The sequence below is a fragment of the Sorex fumeus genome, unplaced genomic scaffold (genome assembly GCF_029834395.1).
Source record: "Sorex fumeus unplaced genomic scaffold, SorFum_2.1 ptg000019l, whole genome shotgun sequence".
NCBI lineage: Eukaryota > Metazoa > Chordata > Mammalia > Eulipotyphla > Soricidae > Sorex > Sorex fumeus.
Genome location: NW_026606076.1, coordinates 10,975,975 through 10,992,541, shown reverse-complemented (window position 1 = coordinate 10,992,541; position 16,567 = coordinate 10,975,975).

Here is a 16,567-nt window from a genome sequence, read left to right as displayed (position 1 = left end):
GAATAGAGAGCCTATTGTACTGCACGTATGCGAGTATGAAAAGGCCACTTAAAACTAGCATTGGGTTACTTGGACATTGACCAGTGGTGTAACGAAAGCCTGCCTGGAGTGCGGATTCAGAAGAATTCCAGATTCCCAGTGAAGGAAAGGAACATTCTGTAGTGGAGATTCCGATAACTTAAGAAGCCTAGATGGTGTGGACAGGAACATGAAGAGCTGACCAGAGTTGAGTGGATAGCCAATTGAACAGCACGGATGGAGTTTGAACAGGCCGCAGAAAACCACTATTGTGTTACTTGGACTTTCCCAAGTGGTATAAGGAAAACCGGCCTGGAGTGGAGAGTCAGAAGAATCCAGATTCGCAGTGAATGAATGGAACATTGTGTAGCGCAGATTCCAATGATTTCTGAAGGCTGGGTTATGTGGTCAGGAAAATGAAGAGCTGACCAGGGTTGAGAGGATAGCGAATTGAACAGCACGGCCGTGAGCTTTAACAGGCCGCTGAAAACCAGCTCTGGGTTCCTTGGAATTTCATCAGTGGTGTAAAGAAAACCTGCCGGGAGTGGAGATTCAGATGAATTCCAGATTCGCAGTGAATGAGTGGAACATTCTGTAGTGGAGATTCCAATGATTTCTGAAGACTGGATTCTGTGCACAGGAAAATGAAGTGCTGACCAGGGTTGAATTCATAGCCTATTGAACATCACAGTTGTGAGTGTGAAAAGGCCGCTTAAAACCAACATTTTCTTACTTGGACATTTACCAGTGGTGTAACGCAAGCCTGCCTGGAGTGCAGATTCAGATGAATTCCAGATTCGCAGTGAATGAGTGGAACATTCTGTAGTGGAGATTCCACTGATTTCTGAAGACTGGATTCTGTGCAAAGGAAAATGAAGTGCTGACCACGGTTGAATTCATAGCCTATTGAACATCACAGTTGTGAGTGTGAAAAGGCCGCTGAAAACCAGCATTTTCTTACTTGGACATTTACCAGTGGTGTAACCAAAGCCTGCCTGGAGTGCAGATTCAGATGAATTTCAGATTCGGAGTGAATGAAAGGAACATTCTGTAGTGGAGATTGCAATGATTTCTGCAGTCTGGATTGTGTGAACAAGAAAATACCGAGCTGCCCAGGTTTGAGTGGATAGCATATTGAGCAGCACTGCTGCGAGTATGAACAGGCCGCAGAATACCAGAATTGGGTTCCCTGGACATTCAAGAGTGGTGTAAGGAAAACCTGCCTGGAGTGGAGAGTCAAATGAATTCCAGATTGGCAGTGAATTAGTGAACACTCTGTCGTGGAGATTCCAATGATTTCTGAAAACAGGGTTAAGTGGACAGGAAAATAAAGAGCGGAGCAGGGTTCCCTGGATAGCCAATTGAAGTGCATGGCTTCGAGTGTGAAAAAGCCGCTGAAAACCAGCATTGGGTTACTTGCACTTTGAAGAGTGGTGTAACGAAAGCCTGCCTGGAGTGCAGATTCTGATGAATTCCAGATTCGCAGTGAATGAAAGGAACATTCTCTAGTGGAGTTTCCAATGACTTCTGAAGTCTGGATAGTGTGGACAGGAAAATGAAGAGCTGACCATTTTTGAGTTGATAGCCAATTAAACAGCTCGGATGCCAGTGTGAACAGGCCGCAGAAAAACACTATTGTGTAACTTGGACTCACCCAAGTGATGTAATGAAAACCGGCCAGGGGTGGAGAGTCAGAAGAATTCCAGATTCGCAGTGAACGAATGGTACATTCTGTAGTTCAGATTCCAATGATTTCTGAAGGCTGGGTTTTGTGGACAGGAAAACGTAGAGAAGAACAGGGTTCTGTGGATATCCAAATTAACATCCCGTCTGGGAGTGTGAACATGTCGCTGAAAACCAGCATTGGGTTACTTGGACATTTACTAGTTGTGTAACGATAGACTGCCTGCAGTGCAGATTCAGTGAAAAAATGGCACATTCTGTAGTGGAGATGACAATGATTTCTGAAGACGAGATTGTGTGAACAGGAAAATGCAGGGCTGTTCAGGTTAGAATAGAGAGCCTATTGTACTGCACGTATGCGAGTATGAAAAGGCCACTTAAAACTAGCATTGGGTTACTTGGACATTGACCAGTGGTGTAACGAAAGCCTGCCTGGAGTGCGGATTCAGAAGAATTCCAGATTCCCGTGAAGGAAGGAACATTCTGTAGTGGAGATTCCGATAACTTAAGAAGCCTAGATGGTGTGGACAGGAACATGAAGAGCTGACCAGAGTTGAGTGGATAGCCAATTGAACAGCACGGATGGAGTTTGAACAGGCCGCAGAAAACCACTATTGTGTTACTTGGACTTTCCCAAGTGGTATAAGGAAAACCGGCCTGGAGTGGAGAGTCAGAAGAATCCAGATTCGCAGTGAATGAATGGAACATTGTGTAGCGCAGATTCCAATGATTTCTGAAGGCTGGGTTATGTGGTCAGGAAAATGAAGAGCTGACCAGGGTTGAGAGGATAGCCAATTGAACAGCACGGCCGTGAGTTTTAACAGGCCGCTGAAAACCAGCTCTGGGTTCCTTGGAATTTCATCAGTGGTGTAAAGAAAACCTGCCGGGAGTGGAGATTCACATGAATTCCAGATTCGCAGTGAATGAGTGGAACATTCTGTAGTGGAGATTCCAATGATTTCTGAAGACTGGATTCTGTGCACAGGAAAATGAAGTCCTGACCAGGGTTGAATTCATAGCCTATTGAACATCACAGTTGTGAGTGTGAAAAGACCGCTGAAAACCAACCTGTTCTTACTTGGACATTTACCAGTGGTGTAACGAAAGCCTGCCTGGAGTGCAGATTCAGATGAATTCCAGATTCGCAGTGAATGAGTGGAACATTCTGTAGTGGAGATTCCACTGATTTCTGAAGACTGGATTCTGTGCAAAGGAAAATGAAGTGCTGACCAGGGTTGAATTCATAGCCTATAGAACATCACAGTTGTGAGTGTGAAAAGGCCGCTGAAAACCAACATTTTCTTACTTGGACATTTACCAGTGGTGTAACGCAAGCCTGCCTGGAGTGCAGATTCAGATGAATTCCAGATTCGCAGTGAATGAGTGGAACATTCTCTAGTGGAGATTCCACTGATTTCTGAAGACTGGATTCTGTGCACAGGAAAATGAAGTGCTGACCAGGGTTGAATTCATAGCCTATTGAACATCACAGTTGTGAGTGTGAAAAGGCCGCTGAAAACCAGCATTTTCTTACTTGGACATTTACCAGTGGTGTAACCAAAGCCTGCCTGGAGTGCAGATTCAGATGAATTTCAGATTCGGAGTGAATGAAAGGAACTTTCTGTAGTGGAGATTGCAATGATTTCTGCAGTCTGGATTGTGTGAACAAGAAAATACCGAGCTGCCCAGGTTTGAGTGGCTAGCATATTGAGCAGCACTGCTGCGAGTATGAACAGGCCGCAGAATACCAGAATTGGGTTCCCTGGACATTCAAGAGTGGTGTAAGGAAAACCTGCCTGGAGTGGAGAGTCAAATGAATTCCAGATTGGCAGTGAATTAGTGAACACTCTGTCGTGGAGATTCCAATGATTTCTGAAAACAGGGTTAAGTGGACAGGAAAATAAAGAGCGGAGCAGGGTTCCCTGGATAACCAATTGAAGTGCATGGCTTCGAGTGTGAAAAAGCCGCTGAAAACCAGCATTGGGTTACTTGCACTTTGAAGAGTGGTGTAACGAAAGCCTGCCTGGAGTGCAGATTCTGATGAAATCCAGATTCGCAGTGAATGAAAGGAACATTCTCTAGTGGAGTTTCCAATGACTTCTGAAGTCTGGATAGTGTGGACAGGAAAATGAAGAGCTGACCATTTTTGAGTTGATAGCCAATTAAACAGCACGGATGCCAGTGTGAACAGGCCGCAGAATACCACTATTGTGTAACTTGGACTCACCCAAGTGATGTAATGAAAACCGGCCAGGGGTGGAGAGTCAGAAGAATTCCAGATTCGCAGTGAACGAATGGTACATTCTGTAGTTCAGATTCCAATGATTTCTGAAGGCTGGGTTTTGTGGACAGGAAAACGTAGAGAAGAACAGGGTTCTGTGGATATCCAAATTAACATCCCGTCTGGGAGTGTGAACATGTCGCTGAAAACCAGCATTGGGTTACTTGGACATTTACTAGTTGTGTAACGATAGACTGCCTGCAGTGCAGATTCAGTGAAAAAATGGCACATTCTGTAGTGGAGATGACAATGATTTCTGAAGACGAGATTGTGTGAACAGGAAAATGCAGGGCTGTTCAGGTTAGAATAGAGAGCCTATTGTACTGCACGTATGCGAGTATGAAAAGGCCACTTAAAACTAGCATTGGGTTACTTGGACATTGACCAGTGGTGTAACGAAAGCCTGCCTGGAGTGCGGATTCAGAAGAATTCCAGATTCCCAGTGAAGGAAGGAACATTCTGTAGTGGAGATTCCGATAACTTAAGAAGCCTAGATGGTGTGGACAGGAACATGAAGAGCTGACCAGAGTTGAGTGGATAGCCAATTGAACAGCACGGATGGAGTTTGAACAGGCCGCAGAAAACCACTATTGTGTTACTTGGACTTTCCCAAGTGGTATAAGGAAAACCGGCCTGGAGTGGAGAGTCAGAAGAATCCAGATTCGCAGTGAATGAATGGAACATTGTGTAGCGCAGATTCCAATGATTTGTGAAGGCTGGGTTATGTGGTCAGGAAAATGAAGAGCTGACCAGGGTTGAGAGGATAGCCAATTGAACAGCACGGCCGTGAGTTTTAACAGGCCGCTGAAAACCAGCTCTGGGTTCCCTGGAATTTCATCAGTGGTGTAAAGAAAACCTGCCGGGAGTGGAGATTCACATGAATTCCAGATTCGCAGTGAAAGAGTGGAACATTCTGTAGTGGAGATTCCAATGATTTCTGAAGACTGGATTCTGTGCACAGGAAAATGAAGTGCTGACCAGGGTTGAATTCATAGCCTATTGAACATCACAGTTGTGAGTGTGAAAAGGCCGCTGAAAACCAACATTTTCTTACTTGGACATTTACCAGTGGTGTAACGCAAGCCTGCCTGGAGTGCAGATTCAGATGAATTCCAGATTCGCAGTGAATGAGTGGAACATTCTGTAGTGGAGATTCCACTGATTTCTGAAGACTGGATTCTGTGCAAAGGAAAATGAAGTGCTGACCACGGTTGAATTCATATCCTATTGAACATCACAGTTGTGAGTGTGAAAAGGCCGCTGAAAACCAGCATTTTCTTACTTGGACATTTACCAGTGGTGTAACCAAAGCCTGCCTGGAGTGCAGATTCAGATGAATTTCAGATTCGGAGTGAATGAAAGGAACATTCTGTAGTGGAGATTGCAATGATTTCTGCAGTCTGGATTGTGTGAACAAGAAAATACCGAGCTGCCCAGGTTTGAGTGGATAGCATATTGAGCAGCACTGCTGCGAGTATGAACAGGCCGCAGAATACCAGAATTGGGTTCCCTGGACATTCAAGAGTGGTGTAAGGAAAACCTGCCTGAGTGGAGAGTCAAATGAATTCCAGATTGGCAGTGAATTAGTGAACACTCTGTCGTGGAGATTCCAATGATTTCTGAAAACAGGGTTAAGTGGACAGGAAAATAAAGAGCGGAGCAGGGTTCCCTGGATAGCCAATTGAAGTGCATGGCTTCGAGTGTGAAAAAGCCGCTGAAAACCAGCATTGGGTTACTTGCACTTTGAAGAGTGGTGTAACGAAAGCCTGCCTGGAGTGCAGATTCTGATGAATTCCAGATTCGCAGTGAATGAAAGGAACATTCTCTAGTGGAGTTTCCAATGACTTCTGAAGTCTGGATAGTGTGGACAGGAAAATGAAGAGCTGACCATTTTTGAGTTGATAGCCAATTAAACAGCACGGATGCCAGTGTGAACAGGCCGCAGAAAAACACTATTGTGTAACTTGGACTCACCCAAGTGATGTAATGAAAACCGGCCAGGGGTGGAGAGTCAGAAGAATTCCAGATTCGCAGTGAACGAATGGTACATTCTGTAGTTCAGATTCCAATGATTTCTGAAGGCTGGGTTTTGTGGACAGGAAAACGTAGAGAAGAACAGGGTTCTGTGGATATCCAAATTAACATCCCGTCTGGGAGTGTGAACATGTCGCTGAAAACCAGCATTGGGTTACTTGGACATTTACTAGTTGTGTAACGATAGACTGCCTGCAGTGCAGATTCAGTGAAAAAATGGCACATTCTGTAGTGGAGATGACAATGATTTCTGAAGACGAGATTGTGTGAACAGGAAAATGCAGGGCTGTTCAGGTTAGAATAGAGAGCCTATTGTACTGCACGTATGCGAGTATGAAAAGGCCACTTAAAACTAGCATTGGGTTACTTGGACATTGACCAGTGGTGTAACGAAAGCCTGCCTGGAGTGCGGATTCAGAAGAATTCCAGATTCCCAGTGAAGGAAGGAACATTCTGTAGTGGAGATTCCGATAACTTAAGAAGCCTAGATGGTGTGGACAGGAACATGAAGAGCTGACCAGAGTTGAGTGGATAGCCAATTGAACAGCACGGATGGAGTTTGAACAGGCCGCAGAAAACCACTATTGTGTTACTTGGACTTTCCCAAGTGGTATAAGGAAAACCGGCCTGGAGTGGAGAGTCAGAAGAATCCAGATTCGCAGTGAATGAATGGAACATTGTGTAGCGCAGATTCCAATGATTTGTGAAGGCTGGGTTATGTGGTCAGGAAAATGAAGAGCTGACCAGGGTTGAGAGGATAGCCAATTGAACAGCACGGCCGTGAGTTTTAACAGGCCGCTGAAAACCAGCTCTGGGTTCCTTGGAATTTCATCAGTGGTGTAAAGAAAACCTGCCGGGAGTGGAGATTCACATGAATTCCAGATTCGCAGTGAATGAGTGGAACATTCTGTAGTGGAGATTCCAATGATTTCTGAAGACTGGATTCTGTGCACAGGAAAATGAAGTGCTGACCAGGGTTGAATTCATAGCCTATTGAACATCACAGTTGTGAGTGTGAAAAGGCCGCTGAAAACCAACCTGTTCTTACTTGGACATTTACCAGTGGTGTAACGCAAGCCTGCCTGGAGTGCAGATTCAGATGAATTCCAGATTCGCAGTGAATGAGTGGAACATTCTGTAGTGGAGATTCCACTGATTTCTGAAGACTGGATTCTGTGCAAAGGAAAATGAAGTGCTGACCAGGGTTGAATTCATAGCCTATTGAACATCACAGTTGTGAGTGTGAAAAGGCCGCTGAAAACCAACATTTTCTTACTTGGACATTTACCAGTGGTGTAACGCAAGCCTGCCTGGAGTGCAGATTCAGATGAATTCCAGATTCGCAGTGAATGAGTGGAACATTCTGTAGTGGAGATTCCACTGATTTCTGAAGACTGGATTCTGTGCAAAGGAAAATGAAGTGCTGATCACGGTTGAATTCATAGCCTATTGAACATCACAGTTGTGAGTGTGAAAAGGCCGCTGAAAACCAGCATTTTCTTACTTGGACATTTACCAGTGGTGTAACCAAAGCCTGCCTGGAGTGCAGATTCAGATGAATTTCAGATTCGGAGTGAATGAAAGGAACATTCTGTAGTGGAGATTGCAATGATTTCTGCAGTCTGGATTGTGTGAACAAGAAAATACCGAGCTGCCCAGGTTTGAGTGGATAGCATATTGAGCAGCACTGCTGCGAGTATGAACAGGCCGCAGAATACCAGAATTGGGTTCCCTGGACATTCAAGAGTGGTGTAAGGAAAACCTGCCTGGAGTGGAGAGTCAAATAAATTCCAGATTGGCAGTGAATTAGCGAACACTCTGTCGTGGAGATTCCAATGATTTCTGAAAACAGGGTTAAGTGGACAGGAAAATAAAGAGCGGAGCAGGGTTCCCTGGATAGCCAATTGAACTGCATGGCTTCGAGTGTGAAAAAGCCGCTGAAAACCAGCATTGGGTTACTTGCACTTTGAAGAGTGGTGTAACGAAAGCCTGCCTGGAGTGCAGATTCTGATGAATTCCAGATTCGCAGTGAATGAAAGGAACATTCTCTAGTGGAGTTTCCAATGACTTCTGAAGTCTGGATAGTGTGGACAGGAAAATGAAGAGCTGACCATTTTTGAGTTGATAGCCAATTAAACAGCACGGATGCCAGTGTGAACAGGCCGCAGAAAAACACTATTGTGTAACTTGGACTCACCCAAGTGATGTAATGAAAACCGGCCAGGGGTGGAGAGTCAGAAGAATTCCAGATTCGCAGTGAACGAATGGTACATTCTGTAGTTCAGATTCCAATGATTTCTGAAGGCTGGGTTTTGTGGACAGGAAAACGTAGAGAAGAACAGGGTTCTGTGGATATCCAAATTAACATCCCGTCTGGGAGTGTGAACATGTCGCTGAAAACCAGCATTGGGTTACTTGGACATTTACTAGTTGTGTAACGATAGACTGCCTGCAGTGCAGATTCAGTGAAAAAATGGCACATTCTGTAGTGGAGATGACAATGATTTCTGAAGACGAGATTGTGTGAACAGGAAAATGCAGGGCTGTTCAGGTTAGAATAGAGAGCCTATTGTACTGCACGTATGCGAGTATGAAAAGGCCACTTAAAACTAGCATTGGGTTACTTGGACATTGACCAGTGGTGTAACGAAAGCCTGCCTGGAGTGCGGATTCAGAAGAATTCCAGATTCCCAGTGAAGGAAAGGAACATTCTGTAGTGGAGATTCCGATAACTTAAGAAGCCTAGATGGTGTGGACAGGAACATGAAGAGCTGACCAGAGTTGAGTGGATAGCCAATTGAACAGCACGGATGGAGTTTGAACAGGCCGCAGAAAACCACTATTGTGTTACTTGGACTTTCCCAAGTGGTATAAGGGAAACCGGCCTGGAGTGGAGAGTCAGAAGAATCCAGATTCGCAGTGAATGAATGGAACATTCTGTAGCGCAGATTCCAATGATTTGTGAAGGCTGGGTTATGTGGTCAGGAAAATGAAGAGCTGACCAGGGTTGAGAGGATAGCCAATTGAACAGCACGGCCGTGAGTTTTAACAGGCCGCTGAAAACCAGCTCTGGGTTCCTTGGAATTTCATCAGTGGTGTAAAAAAAACCTGCCGGGAGTGGAGATTCACATGAATTCCAGATTCGCAGTGAATGAGTGGAACATTCTGTAGTGGAGATTCCAATGATTTCTGAAGACTGGATTCTGTGCACAGGAAAATGAAGTGCTGACCAGGGTTGAATTCATAGCCTATTGAACATCACAGTTGTGAGTGTGAAAAGGCCGCTGAAAACCAGCATTTTCTTACTTGGACATTTACCAGTGGTGTAACCAAAGCCTGCCTGGAGTGCAGATTCAGATGAATTTCAGATTCGGAGTGAATGAAAGGAACATTCTGTAGTGGAGATTGCAATGATTTCTGCAGTCTGGATTGTGTGAACAAGAAAATACCGAGCTGCCCAGGTTTGAGTGGATAGCATATTGAGCAGCACTGCTGCGAGTATGAACAGGCCGCAGAATACCAGAATTGGGTTCCCTGGACATTCAAGAGTGGTGTAAGGAAAACCTGCCTGGAGTGGAGAGTCAAATAAATTCCAGATTGGCAGTGAATTAGCGAACACTCTGTCGTGGAGATTCCAATGATTTCTGAAAACAGGGTTAAGTGGACAGGAAAATAAAGAGCGGAGCAGGGTTCCCTGGATAGCCAATTGAACTGCATGGCTTCGAGTGTGAAAAAGCCGCTGAAAACCAGCATTGGGTTACTTGCACTTTGAAGAGTGGTGTAACGAAAGCCTGCCTGGAGTGCAGATTCTGATGAATTCCAGATTCGCAGTGAATGAAAGGAACATTCTCTAGTGGAGTTTCCAATGACTTCTGAAGTCTGGATAGTGTGGACAGGAAAATGAAGAGCTGACCATTTTTGAGTTGATAGCCAATTAAACAGCACGGATGCCAGTGTGAACAGGCCGCAGAAAAACACTATTGTGTAACTTGGACTCACCCAAGTGATGTAATGAAAACCGGCCAGGGGTGGAGAGTCAGAAGAATTCCAGATTCGCAGTGAACGAATGGTACATTCTGTAGTTCAGATTCCAATGATTTCTGAAGGCTGGGTTTTGTGGACAGGAAAACGTAGAGAAGAACAGGGTTCTGTGGATATCCAAATTAACATCCCGTCTGGGAGTGTGAACATGTCGCTGAAAACCAGCATTGGGTTACTTGGACATTTACTAGTTGTGTAACGATAGACTGCCTGCAGTGCAGATTCAGTGAAAAAATGGCACATTCTGTAGTGGAGATGACAATGATTTCTGAAGACGAGATTGTGTGAACAGGAAAATGCAGGGCTGTTCAGGTTAGAATAGAGAGCCTATTGTACTGCACGTATGCGAGTATGAAAAGGCCACTTAAAACTAGCATTGGGTTACGTGGACATTGACCAGTGGTGTAACGAAAGCCTGCCTGGAGTGCGGATTCAGAAGAATTCCAGATTCCCAGTGAAGGAAAGGAACATTCTGTAGTGGAGATTCCGATAACTTAAGAAGCCTAGATGGTGTGGACAGGAACATGAAGAGCTGACCAGAGTTGAGTGGATAGCCAATTGAACAGCACGGATGGAGTTTGAACAGGCCGCAGAAAACCACTATTGTGTTACTTGGACTTTCCCAAGTGGTAAAGGAAAACCGGCCTGGAGTGGAGAGTCAGAAGAATCCAGATTCGCAGTGAATGAATGGAACATTGTGTAGCGCAGATTCCAATGATTTGTGAAGGCTGGGTTATGTGGTCAGGAAAATGAAGAGCTGACCAGGGTTGAGAGGATAGCCAATTGAACAGCACGGCCGTGAGTTTTAACAGGCCGCTGAAAACCAGCTCTGGGTTCCTTGGAATTTCATCAGTGGTGTAAAGAAAACCTGCCGGGAGTGGAGATTCACATGAATTCCAGATTCGCAGTGAATGAGTGGAACATTCTGTAGTGGAGATTCCAATGATTTCTGAAGACTGGATTCTGTGCACAGGAAAATGAAGTGCTGACCAGGGTTGAATTCATAGCCTATTGAACATCACAGTTGTGAGTGTGAAAAGGCCGCTGAAAACCAACATTTTCTTACTTGGACATTTACCAGTGGTGTAATGCAAGCCTGCCTGGAGTGCAGATTCAGATGAATTCCAGATTCGCAGTGAATGAGTGGAACATTCTGTAGTGGAGTTTCCACTGATTTCTGAAGACTGGATTCTGTGCAAAGGAAAATGAAGTGCTGACCACGGTTGAATTCATAGCCTATTGAACATCACAGTTGTGAGTGTGAAAAGGCCGCTGAAAACCAGCATTTTCTTACTTGGACATTTACCAGTGGTGTAACCAAAGCCTGCCTGGAGTGCAGATTCAGATGAATTTCAGATTCGGAGTGAATGAAAGGAACATTCTGTAGTGGAGATTGCAATGATTTCTGCAGTCTGGATTGTGTGAACAAGAAAATACCGAGCTGCCCAGGTTTGAGTGGATAGCATATTGAGCAGCACTGCTGCGAGTATGAACAGGCCGCAGAATTCCAGAATTGGGTTCCCTGGACATTAAGAGTGGTGTAAGGAAAACCTGCCTGGAGTGGAGAGTCAAATGAATTCCAGATTGGCAGTGAATTAGTGAACACTCTGTCGTGGAGATTCCAATGATTTCTGAAAACAGGGTTAAGTGGACAGGAAAATAAAGAGCGGAGCAGGGTTCCCTGGATAGCCAATTGAACTGCATGGCTTCGAGTGTGAAAAAGCCGCTGAAAACCAGCATTGGGTTACTTGCACTTTGAAGAGTGGTGTAACGAAAGCCTGCCTGGAGTGCAGATTCTGATGAATTCCAGATTCGCAGTGAATGAAAGGAACATTCTCTAGTGGAGTTTCCAATGACTTCTGAAGTCTGGATAGTGTGGACAGGAAAATGAAGAGCTGACCATTTTTGAGTTGATAGCCAATTAAACAGCACGGATGCCAGAGTGAACAGGCCGCAGAAAACCACTATTGTGTAACTTGGACTCACCCAAGTGATGTAATGAAAACCGGCCAGGGGTGGAGAGTCAGAAGAATTCCAGATTCGCAGTGAACGAATGGTACATTCTGTAGTTCAGATTCCAATGATTTCTGAAGGCTGGGTTTTGTGGACAGGAAAACGTAGAGAAGAACAGGGTTCTGTGGATATCCAAATTAACATCCCGTCTGGGAGTGTGAACATGTCGCTGAAAACCAGCATTGGGTTACTTGGACATTTACTAGTTGTGTAACGATAGACTGCCTGCAGTGCAGATTCAGTGAAAAAATGGCACATTCTGTAGTGGAGATGACAATGATTTCTGAAGACGAGATTGTGTGAACAGGAAAATGCAGGGCTGTTCAGGTTAGAATAGAGAGCCTATTGTACTGCACGTATGCGAGTATGAAAAGGCCACTTAAAACTAGCATTGGGTTACTTGGACATTGACCAGTGGTGTAACGAAAGCCTGCCTGGAGTGCGGATTCAGAAGAATTCCAGATTCCCAGTGAAGGAAAGGAACATTCTGTAGAGGAGATTCCGATAACTTAAGAAGCCTAGATGGTGTGGACAGGAACATGAAGAGCTGACCAGAGTTGAGTGGATAGCCAATTGAACAGCACGGATGGAGTTTGAACAGGCCGCAGAAAACCACTATTGTGTTACTTGGACTTTCCCAAGTGGTATAAGGAAAACCGGCCTGGAGTGGAGAGTCAGAAGAATCCAGATTCGCAGTGAATGAATGGAACATTGTGTAGCGCAGATTCCAATGATTTGTGAAGGCTGGGTTATGTGGTCAGGAAAATGAAGAGCTGACCAGGGTTGAGAGGATAGCCAATTGAACAGCACGGCCGTGAGTTTTAACAGGCCGCTGAAAACCAGCTCTGGGTTCCTTGGAATTTCATCAGTGGTGTAAAGAAAACCTGCCGGGAGTGGAGATTCAGATGAATTCCAGATTCGCAGTGAATGAGTGGAACATTCTGTAGTGGAGATTCCAATGATTTCTGAAGACTGGATTCTGTGCACAGGAAAATGAAGTGCTGACCAGGGTTGAATTCATAGCCTATTGAACATCACAGTTGTGAGTGTGAAAAGGCCGCTGAAAACCAACCTGTTCTTACTTGGACATTTACCAGTGGTGTAACGCAAGCCTGCCTGGAGTGCAGATTCAGATGAATTCCAGATTCGCAGTGATTGAGTGGAACATTCTCTAGTGGAGATTCCACTGATTTCTGAAGACTGGATTCTGTGCACAGGAAAATGAAGTGCTGACCAGGGTTGAATTCATAGCCTATTGAACATCACAGTTGTGAGTGTGAAAAGGCCGCTGAAAACCAGCATTTTCTTACTTGGACATTTACCAGTGGTGTAACCAAAGCCTGCCTGGAGTGCAGATTCAGATGAATTTCAGATTCGGAGTGAATGAAGGGAACATTCTGTAGTGGAGATTGCAATGATTTCTGCAGTCTGGATTGTGTGAACAAGAAAATACCGAGCCGCCCAGGTTTGAGTGGCTAGCATATTGAGCAGCACTGCTGCGAGTATGAACAGGCCGCAGAATACAAGAATTGGGTTCCCTGGACTTTCAAGAGTGGTGTAAGGAAAACCTGCCTGGAGTGGAGAGTCAAATGAATTCCAGATTGGCAGTGAATTAGTGAACACTCTGTCGTGGAGATTCCAATGATTTCTGAAAACAGGGTTAAGTGGACAGGAAAATAAAGAGCGGAGCAGGGTTCCCTGGATAGCCAATTGAACTGCATGGCTTCGAGTGTGAAAAAGCCGCTGAAAACCAGCATTGGGTTACTTGCACTTTGAAGAGTGGTGTAACGAAAGCCTGCCTGGAGTGCAGATTCTGATGAATTCCAGATTCGCAGTGAATGAAAGGAACATTCTCTAGTGGAGTTTCCAATGACTTCTGAAGTCTGGATAGTGTGGACAGGAAAATGAAGAGCTGACCATTTTTGAGTTGATAGCCAATTAAACAGCACGGATGCCAGTGTGAACAGGCCGCAGAAAAACACTATTGTGTAACTTGGACTCACCCAAGTGATGTAATGAAAACCGGCCAGGGGTGGAGAGTCAGAAGAATTCCAGATTCGCAGTGAACGAATGGTACATTCTGTAGTTCAGATTCCAATGATTTCTGAAGGCTGGGTTTTGTGGACAGGAAAACGTAGAGAAGAACAGGGTTCTGTGGATATCCAAATTAACATCCCGTCTGGGAGTGTGAACATGTCGCTGAAAACCAGCATTGGGTTACTTGGACATTTACTAGTTGTGTAACGATAGACTGCCTGCAGTGCAGATTCAGTGAAAAAATGGCACATTCTGTAGTGGAGATGACAATGATTTCTGAAGACGAGATTGTGTGAACAGGAAAATGCAGGGCTGTTCAGGTTAGAATAGAGAGCCTATTGTACTGCACGTATGCGGGTATGAAAAGGCCACTTAAAACTAGCATTGGGTTACTTGGACATTGACCAGTGGTGTAACGAAAGCCTGCCTGGAGTGCGGATTCAGAAGAATTCCAGATTCCCAGTGAAGGAAAGGAACATTCTGTAGTGGAGATTCCGATAACTTAAGAAGCCTAGATGGTGTGGACAGGAACATGAAGAGCTGACCAGAGTTGAGTGGATAGCCAATTGAACAGCACGGATGGAGTTTGAACAGGCCGCAGAAAACCACTATTGTGTTACTTGGACTTTCCCAAGTGGTATAAGGAAAACCGGCCTGGAGTGGAGAGTCAGAAGAATCCAGATTCGCAGTGAATGAATGGAACATTGTGTAGCGCAGATTCCAATGATTTGTGAAGGCTGTGTTATGTGGTCAGGAAAATGAAGAGCTGACCAGGGTTGAGAGGATAGCCAATTGAACAGCACGGCCGTGAGTTTTAACAGGCCGCTGAAAACCAGCTCTGGGTTCCTTGGAATTTCATCAGTGGTGTAAAGAAAACCTGCCGGGAGTGGAGATTCACATGAATTCCAGATTCGCAGTGAATGAGTGGAACATTCTGTAGTGGAGATTCCAATGATTTCTGAAGACTGGATTCTGTGCACAGGAAAATGAAGTGCTGAACAGGGTTGAATTCATAGCCTATTGAACATCACAGTTGTGAGTGTGAAAAGGCCGCTGAAAACCAACATTTTCTTACTTGGGCATTTACCAGTGGTGTAACGCAAGCCTGCCTGGAGTGCAGATTCAGATGAATTCCAGATTCGCAGTGAATGAGTGGAACATTCTGTAGTGGAGATTCCACTGATTTCGAAAGACTGGATTCTGTGCAAAGGAAAATGAAGTGCTGACCAGGGTTGAATTCATAGCCTATTGAACATCACAGTTGTGAGTGTGAAAAGGCCGCTGAAAACCAGCATTTTCTTACTTGGACATTTACCAGTGGTGTAACCAAAGCCTGCCTGGAGTGCAGATTCAGATGAATTTCAGATTCGGGGTGAATGAAAGGAACATTCTGTAGTGGAGATTGCAATGATTTCTGCAGTCTGGATTGTGTGAACAAGAAAATACCGAGCTGCCCAGCTTTGAGTGGATAGCATATTGAGCAGCACTGCTGCGAGTATGAACAGGCCGCAGAATACCAGAATTGGGTTCCCTGGACATTCAAGAGTGGTGTAAGGAAAACCTGCCTGGAGTGGAGAGTCAAATGAATTCCAGATTGGCAGTGAATTAGCGAACACTCTGTCGTGGAGATTCCAATGATTTCTGAAAACAGGTTTAAGTGGACAGGAAAATAAAGAGCGGAGCAGGGTTCCCTGGATAGCCAATTGAACTGCATGGCTTCGAGTGTGAAAAAGCCGCTGAAAACCAGCATTGGGTTACTTGCACTTTGAAGAGTGGTGTAACGAAAGCCTGCCTGGAGTGCAGATTCTGATGAATTCCAGATTCGCAGTGAATGAAAGGAACATTCTCTAGTGGAGTTTCCAATGACTTCTGAAGTCTGGATAGTGTGGACAGGAAAATGAAGAGCTGACCATTTTTGAGTTGATAGCCAATTAAACAGCACGGATGCCAGTGTGAACAGGCCGCAGAAAACCACTATTGTGTAACTTGGACTCACCCAAGTGATGTAATGAAAACCGGCCAGGGGTGGAGAGTCAGAAGAATTCCAGATTCGCAGTGAACGAATGGTACATTCTGTAGTTCAGATTCCAATGATTTCTGAAGGCTGGGTTTTGTGGACAGGAAAACGTAGAGAAGAACAGGGTTCTGTGGATATCCAAATTAACATCCCGTCTGGGAGTGTGAACATGTCGCTGAAAACCAGCATTGGGTTACTTGGACATTTACTAGTTGTGTAACGATAGACTGCCTGCAGTGCAGATTCAGTGAAAAAATGGCACATTCTGTAGTGGAGATGACAATGATTTCTGAAGACGAGATTGTGTGAACAGGAAAATGCAGGGCTGTTCAGGTTAGAATAGAGAGCCTATTGTACTGCACGTATGCGAGTATGAAAAGGCCACTTAAAACTAGCATTGGGTTACTTGGACATTGACCAGTGGTGTAACGAAAGCCTGCCTG